This window comes from Cetorhinus maximus, chromosome 6, assembly GCF_964194155.1.
Source record: "Cetorhinus maximus chromosome 6, sCetMax3.hap1.1, whole genome shotgun sequence".
NCBI lineage: Eukaryota > Metazoa > Chordata > Chondrichthyes > Lamniformes > Cetorhinidae > Cetorhinus > Cetorhinus maximus.
In genome coordinates this window covers 34,914,158-34,923,623 of record NC_135884.1, presented here as the reverse complement: position 1 = coordinate 34,923,623, position 9,466 = coordinate 34,914,158, and positions in this window count along the sequence as shown.

Genomic DNA, 9,466 nt, shown 5'->3' with positions numbered 1-9,466 from the left:
CCTGATTACAGTGTTGGTCTAAGCAGGGCCTGGGCTCCTGGCTGCCTGAGCACTCAGCAGAGGGCTGAGCAGCATATGTTGATCTCACGCAGTGCAGCCAGCCTGCTCATCTTAAAGGGAAGTTGCTTTCAGTGAAAGGGTGGTGCTGCTGGCTACCTGCAATGACACTGGCTGCATGTGGGAGCTGCACAAATGGAGCACCAGGGAAGAGTGCGGGATCCTAGGTTCTGGGATGCAGCACTGGAGGCTTTAGTCATGGAGGTTGAGAGGTGAAGAGCTCCTCTTTTGGGGAGGGTCCAGGAGGCCTTCAAGGACCACCCTCCGAAGTGAAAGGGAACAGGAGAGGTGAATGCAAACAACCTGGCCTAGAGGACCTGGCAGCAGCTCCGCAAGAAGGTTAATGACCTCACGTGGAAGGTTAAGGTCAGTGAATGCATCATGAAAGGACTTCATACTCACCGCAACACCAACCTCTGAATGCATTACACCGATATCACTCCCCCAGCAGCAGTCCATGGCACTCAGGATATACCTAACATCTAGATACTTCACCTCAACCTCACACACATTCCAATGATGCCAGCTTCACTCAGCTCAGTTGCCTTGAGATACCTCCAGCTATTCAACTGTGGCAGGTACATCACCCAAACACAGTGGAACATAATCACTGACATGCTTCTCTCGCTCTTGCAATACAAAGTTACCCTTAACCAATTGGAGCAGAGCAAACCCAGTGTGGGATATGGACACCTACATCTCCTGAGCCCTATGGAGGAGATGGGAGTTGGTTCTCTGTATCATGAGGCCGGCTGCAGAGAGCCTGTGGCATCTGATATTGCTGAGAACATTGATGGTAGGTTCCCAACTGAGGCCCCTCTCAACTAAGATACACTGGCCAAAATAAGGCCAGTATATCTTAGTATTGTTTAAGTTTGTATTTATTTTGGCAATATGTAGCACTATGATCTCAGTAATATGACTGCTGATGGCAGCCAGGCAGTATTACTTCTGTAATATCAGAGGATTTTTCAGTTTCAAACTGTTAAGTACTTATAAAACTGGCTGAACTTGACAGCATCAGGTTCCCTGGCATGGCAGGCAGTCCAAAGGGTTAAGACATCCAAGCAACATTTAGTTATATTTACTAAAACTTACCACAGCTCAGTTGCCGGATGTAAGCCACTTAACTTTTGCAAACAACTTAGCTACCACACCCAAAGAGCCTAAAAGTGGCCAAAAGTGGTGTCAGAAACAAGAATTGGCTGGAAACCAATTCTGCAACTTTGGAATTAAAATTCCAGGGAAATTAATTGTGAAATGTTAGCATTGGTTGTGCACTGAAAATAAACGTTAGCATACAAGGGCATCAACTTAATGTGTACAAAAAAAATCAAAAGTTTCAAATGTTATATGTACCATTTAGAGCTCTTCCCTCAAAACATTTCTGGCCCTCTATCCAACCTCCCTCAACCAGCTTTTCCTATTTTTTCTATTTTTCCTTAGTTCTGTTGAAGAGTCATACGGACTTGAAACGTTAACTGCGTTCCTCTCCGCAGATGCTGTCAGACCTGCTGAGTTTTTCCAGGTATTTTTATTTTTGTTTTAAACAATACTAAGTTCTTGTAGCCTCTGGGGGTTAAATTAGATAATGACCAAAAATGGGTACAGAATTGCAATGTGTGATTAACCCACCCCTGTAGACTGAAATACAGGCAAGCATCAATTTGCTGCTGCCTGTACGTTACCGTGATTTCCGCATGCAGACAGCACTCCTCATGCTAGTCATTGGCTGTATGCATCAGCTGGGTAACCAATATGCTGAATGGCTAGCACTACTTAGCTAGTCTGAACTATTTAAAGGGGAAGTGCATTGTGGCTGTTGGAGGTACTGAGATAATTGGGAATAGTGTGCTATGCAACAATCAAAAATGGCTGATGATGGGAGAGTGCGGTGAGGAAGATTTTCAGATGCTGCAGTCCTTTATTGTTTGTCTCGTGACCCGGTCCACCTTCTCTTCCATTTTCACTATTCTAATATTTTTCTATTTCCTAAGTTCTGTGTTTTATTTTATCTATTATTTATTTTGCATCTAAAGTTCAATAGAATCATAGCATAATACAGCACAGAAGGAGGCTATTCAGCCATCATGCTTGTGCTAGCTCTTTGAAAGAGTTATCATATTAGACCCCCCTGCAACATTTTCCTTTTCAAATACATATCCAATTTTTAAAAGTTATTCCTGAATCTAATGCCACCATTCTTTCAGATCATAACAACTCGCTCTGAAAAATAAATTCCCCTCTTTGCCATTTGGTTCTTTTGCCAATTATTTTAAATCTGTGTCTTCTAGTTATCAGCCCAGTGGAAACAGTTTCTCCTTATTTACTCTATCAAAATGCTTCCATTAAATCTCTCTTTTACCATATCAACTTAAAAGAGAACAAACCCAGCCTCTAAAGTCTCTCCACATGACTGAAATCTCACATCCCTGGTTCATTTTAGTAAACCTCCTCTGCACCCTCTCTGATGCTTTGGCATCCTTCCTCAAACTTGTGCCCACAATTGGATGTAAAACTCCAACTGAGCCTAATCACTGATTTATAAATAACAATCCTGCCCCTACATAAACCCATCCCCACTCCATCAGGCTTCTGTTGGCAGAGCAGGCCCATCAGAATTCAAAATCTACATTTTAGATTTGGTTCAACTGGCTGAAACTAGCCTAAAAGGCTGATGTTTTGTTTTGACAACTAATAAATTGAACAGGGAACACTAATTAGGAGCTTGCTCAGTGCCATGTTGGTGGATCATTCAGCAGTATGCTGGTAAATCTTTGGACTCCGGAAGCATTCAAAATCCAATCCATTAAAGCTGCCTCTTTAGAAGTAAACATATATCAGTGATGAAACAACAAACATTATAAGCAAAAATAGAAAATAACCATAGTCATCTTTTGTACATTAGTAAGTTAAGATAAGCAGCTTGGAACTGAGCTTGAATTCAAACTTCCTCTTTATTGTGAGTTTGAAAGATCTCCAGGTTCACACCATCTATCTTTGCAATGTGACACAGTCTGTTTACAACTGCCGATCACAGACAGATGTCTTTGTTGACTGCTGGTTAGATATATAAATGCTAAGTGGTCCGGCAACAGTGAGGAAACTGCGGGTGGAATTTTCCTGGACAGTTGGATGTTGGATTGGTCATGGGTGTGCTGGGAAAATTGTGAAAAAGATTTCTGCCAGTAACCTGACGCCTTTCCCCCCATCTCCAGATTTCCCGGGACAAGTTCCAGCGAAGTCAGGAATGGCCTATGAGTGAAATGCACAGCCAATTACGACAATTTAGAAGCCAATAGAGCCATTTTACACGTGCATTGGCGCTTTTCCAATGCTGCATGGACTACATGCTGTGTTGGCAATGCAGCAAGTTAAGGAAGGCGAGCGCACATTGAACAGTCATTGATGGCTCAATCCGCCATCACTGCAGCAGTATCAAGAGTGAAACCACCATTTAATGGTCCAGCTATACTGTGAAGCTGGTGCTGATTGGAGAAACTGTTTGAAGCAAGTATTTTCAATAATTTACAGCATGAGGAATTTCATGTCATTCCACTGAGACCAGTTGGAAAGATAAACAGCTGGATTGAACATTAAGAGGTCTTGTGGCACAATGGGGTGTATCCCTACCTCTGAGCCAGAAGCTCTAGGTTAGAGTCTCAACCCAGGGCTTGATGGCCAAGGAAGATATGTTCATAATGTGACTAGACAGGTAGATCATCAACCTGAAAATCCTTCCAGCACGAGCCAGTGGTAGGTGGTAAGAGTGGGATAGATTCCTGGCCAGCCAGGAATAGTGATAGTTGAGGCTCCAACATTCTTTCCATCACAATTCATGGCTCCAGACTATAAAATGCATATAAAAGTGCATGTTGCCACAGCAACTCAAACTCCCTGAGTGATCTGTAACTCAGCACACCATTGACCATTAGGGCCGGTTAATACATGGGAATGTGGGTACAACATGCTCTGAGATAGGTGAGCCTCTGAGGAAGAGCTGCAGGGCTCTGCAGCACTCAGCATCCATAGCAGCATGGTCAGCAAGCACCAACAGGACCAGTAGCTGCAGCATCCCGCACAGGGAATAGCATCTGGACTCAGCAGAGGGAATAACCAAACAGATGCACCCAGAGGAAGGCACTACCCTGTGCAAGAGATCTATAGGGTAAGGATCAGCTTCCTTGACTTGTCAGAGTGGCATTGCCTCCATAGACTGCAGCTGTTGTGTCAGGTAGTCGCTGACTTGTGCCCCTGATGGATGAACACAATGGTCTTAGGAGAAAGAAATCCCTCATTTCCCAAGGTAGTGAAGGTGACCGTCATCTTTCATTTCTACTGGAGCAGGGAAGGGAATGTTTACAGCCATGTTAATTCATCGAAGGCTACAAGTAAAATATTGGGTATGTTTCTGTGTGTCCTTCTGAGTTGTGGCTTCTCTGCAGAATTTCCAGGGTTTCAAAATTCTATTTTAGTTCCATTTCTGATACCATGTTTCATGCGCAAAGACTGCAGTGCTTTCTCAGTGTAAGTCTTTATTGAACTGATTGTAAAATGGCAGCTTACAGAGTGTTAATCCAATTAAGATATACCAACAGACTAACCCTCTTATTTTAAAAAAAAAAAATTTCCAATATTATATACATTAATAGCTTCATGACAGAGAGAAAGTCACTCATGGCAGAGGCCACAATGACTACAGAAAGCCAGATGGGACATGCAATAATGTTGCATTTCAAAACCCAAACACATATGTTGGGTGCATTAGGTGGTCTGCCAGACAGCCTCCTGTCACTGTTCAGAAGAGTGCGATTCCAAGTTAGTTCCTCACTCTTGTGGAAGAGTGAGATTCCAAGTTAGGAGAAGGTAAGGTGCAGAGATTTCCCTCTCTGCAGCCTCTACTCCATCTCCGTGTTGTGCTGCAGACCCAGAGGCACTGGCGCCTCTGCCCCCCATACCTGTTACAGTCTGTGTGTGACTAGGCTGCCTAATCCTCTGCGATCCCTGTGAAGATACAGTAACACTCTCTGGCATATCCTCCAAGATCACTCCAGAGTACTTATGGGCAGTTTGCAATTGCAGAATTTCTGAAAAAATGACCTTACCTGCAATTTGAGTGCCTGGGCCATTAAAGAACACGAGTGCAGGGTTCATTTTGCAGCTTCATACTTGTTGTGAATGATTGATGTATCCATTGCCTGGACCTGTGTGGTGCAAATTTGATATCCTGGTGTTATATCAGCCAGCTGGGCTGTGTGACATGAGAATAACATGCAATCACAGCCTTCTAGAGTACCCTGGCGATGCCCCCACTGGCACCCTTTTTCTGTTAGAACACCATGTGAGCCATGCAGGAAATGGCCAGCAGCACGTCATGCCACAGCAAAGTGGCACTATGGCAATTTTTTGCCCTGACATTTCCTGACTGCTTATTTGTTGAAACTTTAGCAGTTGGGAGGAGCCAATCATAAAAGCAGGTCTCAGACTTGAACCAAATTAAGAAAAGAGTGCTTTATAAAATTTGAATTGACTTGAAATGGAGTAACTTAAAGTGCATAAGGCAATAGAAGCATTGTTTTATCTGTAATCTAACTAAAGCAACGTGCTTTGAAAATTTCAAACGGATCTACCATCAGGCACCATAGCAACTGTAACTCGAAGGTTGAATCCTAGTTTTTTTTTAAAACAAGCTCCCTCTGCTTTTCACAATTGCACATGTAAGCTTTAGTCAAAATAAACCATGCCAGCCTTTAATTTAAAATGCAAGTCATAAAGATTCGTCTAATTCTTGGAGCACAATTTTAAATAGAAATGCACTTACTCACCAACCATATGGATATTTTTATGCACCTTAAAAAATAATGATCCCTGTAAAGGTTATCTTGTTAGCATTCTATGATTCTATATATACTTCTACATGATAGGTTGCAAGCGCAACACTGTTTAATTCAGTTCAACAACAAAACACCTCAACAGTAATACTCATGTGTATATATAGAGAAAAAAAAATTAACCAAATTCACAAGCTTGTAGAAAAGGCATTTATTAAAATGCTTAAAATATGTCCACGGTTAAAGACAAGACTACAGGTTTTAAACATGCTTAGGTTAGCGAACTTCCACACATTTACACCGACTTTCAGACAGACACGCCCAGGGAATGTTAGAGAAGCCCACCTCAATGTCTGCTGCATTCATTTTTAATACTCATATAGGTCACACAACCAATTGTGGAGTTTGGTGCATGTAGGGATGTCCTGGATCTTGATCCTTGTGCTTTCTGTCTCAGTTGTACTCATACTATCAGCCTCTGCTAGTTCGTTAGACTTTACCTTTCCCTTGTTGCGATATTCACGATCTTCACTTTGACTTTATCTGTTCCTTCAAACAAATGATAATTTCATTGGGTTTGACATGGAGATGCCATTTGCTCACCACTGTTCCTTGTTAACCTATATCTTATATTTCAGTGCTATCATCAACTTATCTATCTGACTGATGCTCTTTTTGCAAAGCAGACTACAGGCAGCCTGTCATTCCATTGAATTCACCAAAATGTGAATACACAGCTCAGTATGATTATTCAATTTATCAAGTTGAGCACACAACAGTATGCAAGGTAGGGAGGAGTACAGGTTCATTTCCAAAGACCTTGGTGAAAAAATGACAGAAAAAACTCAGTAATACACAAGCATAACATGGAAATTTTGATTTTCATATTCATCTGGTACAGCTTAATGATACTTCAATGCCCAAGTGGAAGTGTTTTACCATTATGGGAGCATTCAGTTTGAGAGTGAGAAACTTGGGTCAGAAATAACTGTGCTAAATTTAAATAAGGGTAATTACAAAAGAATAAAGGCAGGATTGGAGTGGACTGGGAAAGGAGTTTAGCAGAAAAGATGGTTGATAAACAATGGCACACATTCAAGAAAATAGTTCACCACTCACAACAAAGATATATCCCACTGAGGAAGAAGGATTCTAGGAAGGGATAAACCAACCATGGTTAACCAAGGAAGTTAAGGATAGTATCAAATTGAAAGAAAAAATGTACAATGTGGCAAAGATTAGTGGTAAGGCAGAAGGTTGGGAAAGTTTTTTAAAAAACCCCAACAGAAGGCAACCAAAAATAGTAAAGAGGGAGAAAATAAACTTTGAGGGTAAACTAGCAAGTAATATAAAAACAGACAGTAAGAGCTTCTTTAAACATATAAAAAGGAAGAGAAAGAGGCCAAAGTGAACGTAGGCCCCTTAGAGAATGAAGCTGGGGAAATAATAATGGGGAACGAGGAAATGGCAGAGGAGTTGAATAAATACTTTGCATCAGTCTTCACAGAAGAAGACACTAATAGCATACCCAAAATACTAAATAATCAAGGGGCAAAAGGGAGATGGGGAGGAAATAAATACAATAACTATCAGTAGAGAAGAAGTACTAGGGAAACTAATGGGGCTAAAGGCCGATAAGTTACCTGGATCCGATAGGTTGCATCCTAGGATATTAAAGGAAATAGCTACAGAAATAATGGATGCACTGGTAGTAATATTCCAGAGGATTGGAAAACTGCCAATATAACACCCTTATTCAAAAAGGGAGGGAGACAAAAACCAGGTAACTATAGGCCAGTTAGCTTTATATTCGTCATTGGGAAAATGTTAGAGTCTATTATAAAGGATGTAATAGCAGAGCATTTAGAAATGCATAATCTAATCAAGCAGAGTCAGCATGGCTTCATGAAGGGGAAATCATGCCTGACAAATGTATTAGAAATCTTTGAGGAGGTAACAAGCAGGATAGAGAAAGAGGAACCAGTAGATGTAATATATTTGGATTTCCAAAAGCCATTTGACAAGGTACAGCACCTAAGGCTACTTAATAAGAGTCCATGGTGTTGGGGGTAGTGTATTAACATGGTTAGAGGATTGGCTAACTAATAGAAGACATAGTTGGGATAAGGGGGGCATTTTCAGGACAGCAACCTGTTACTAGTGGAGTGCCACAGGAATCTGTGCTGGGCCACAATTATTTACAATATACATTAATGACTTGGATCAGGGAAGTGAATGTACTATCGCCAAGTTTGCGGCTGACACAAAAATAGTTCGGAAGGCAAGCGGTGAGGATGATACAAAGAATCTACAGAGGGATATAGACAGGTTAAGTGAGTGGGTAAAAACTTGGCAGATGGAATATAATGTGGGAAAATGTGAGGTTATGCACTTTGGCAGGAAGAACAGAGGAGCTGAATATTACTTAAATGGAGAAAGACTGCAGAAAGTTGCAGCACAGAGGGATTTGGGGGCCTCGTGTATGAATCACAAAAAGTTAGCATGCAAGTTCAGCAGGTAATAGGTAAGGCAAATGGAATATTGGCCTTTATTTCAAAAGGAATGCAGTATAAAAATAGAGAAGTCTTGCTAAAACTATACAAAGCATTAGTTAGACCAGACCTAGAATACTGTGACCAGTTTTGGTCCCCTTATCTAAGGAAAGATATACTGGCATTGGAGGCAGTCCAGAGAATGTTCACTAGGTTGATCCTGGGTATGGAGAGATTTTCTTATGAGGAGAGGTTGAGTAGGTTGGGCTTGTATTTATTGGAGTTTTGAGGAGTGAGAGGCGACCTTATTGAAACATGTAAGATTCTTAGGGGGCTTGACAGGGTAGATGCTGAGAGGTTGTTTCCATTGTGGGAGAGTCTAGGACCAGAGGACATAATCTCAGAGTAAGTGGCCACCTATTTAAGACAGAGATGAGGAGGAATTTCTTCTCTCAGAGGGTAGTTAATTTATGGAATTCTTTATCACAGAAGAATGTAGAGGCTGGGTCGTTAAGTATATTCAGGGCTGAGATAGACAGATTTTTAATCAGTAAGGGAATCAAGGGTTATTGGGAAAAGGCGGGAAAGTGGAATTGAGGATTATCAGATCAGCCATGATCTCATTTAATAGTGGAGCAGACTCGATAGGCTGAATGGCCTACTTCTGCTCCTACATCTTATGGTCTTATTATGTGTGACGCTCTTTGCTACATCAGAAATAGCACCAGCTCTAATACTGAATGGATTGAAGATACGCTTTCATATCAGAGCATGTGGGAACATGTTTTGCATCATTAGAGGCCAGTCACACCCTGTTTTATTAGCATTAAACTGTTTTCAACAAAATACTTGTTGGATTATAGTTACAGTTTACAGCCATGCAATCATTTCATAACAAGATATAGCTTGTTTCTTCCCAGTTTTATAAGATATTATGAATCCACTGCCTTAAAATGTGATTTAGTTGAGGTCTGAGGTGTCAGTACATATGCACTTCTCCTTTCCAAATTTGCAACTACTTGCTGTCGGTCAGCTCCACCCATTGGCTAATAAGACAAAGGGAGGAAGGAACAGGGTAGTACTATT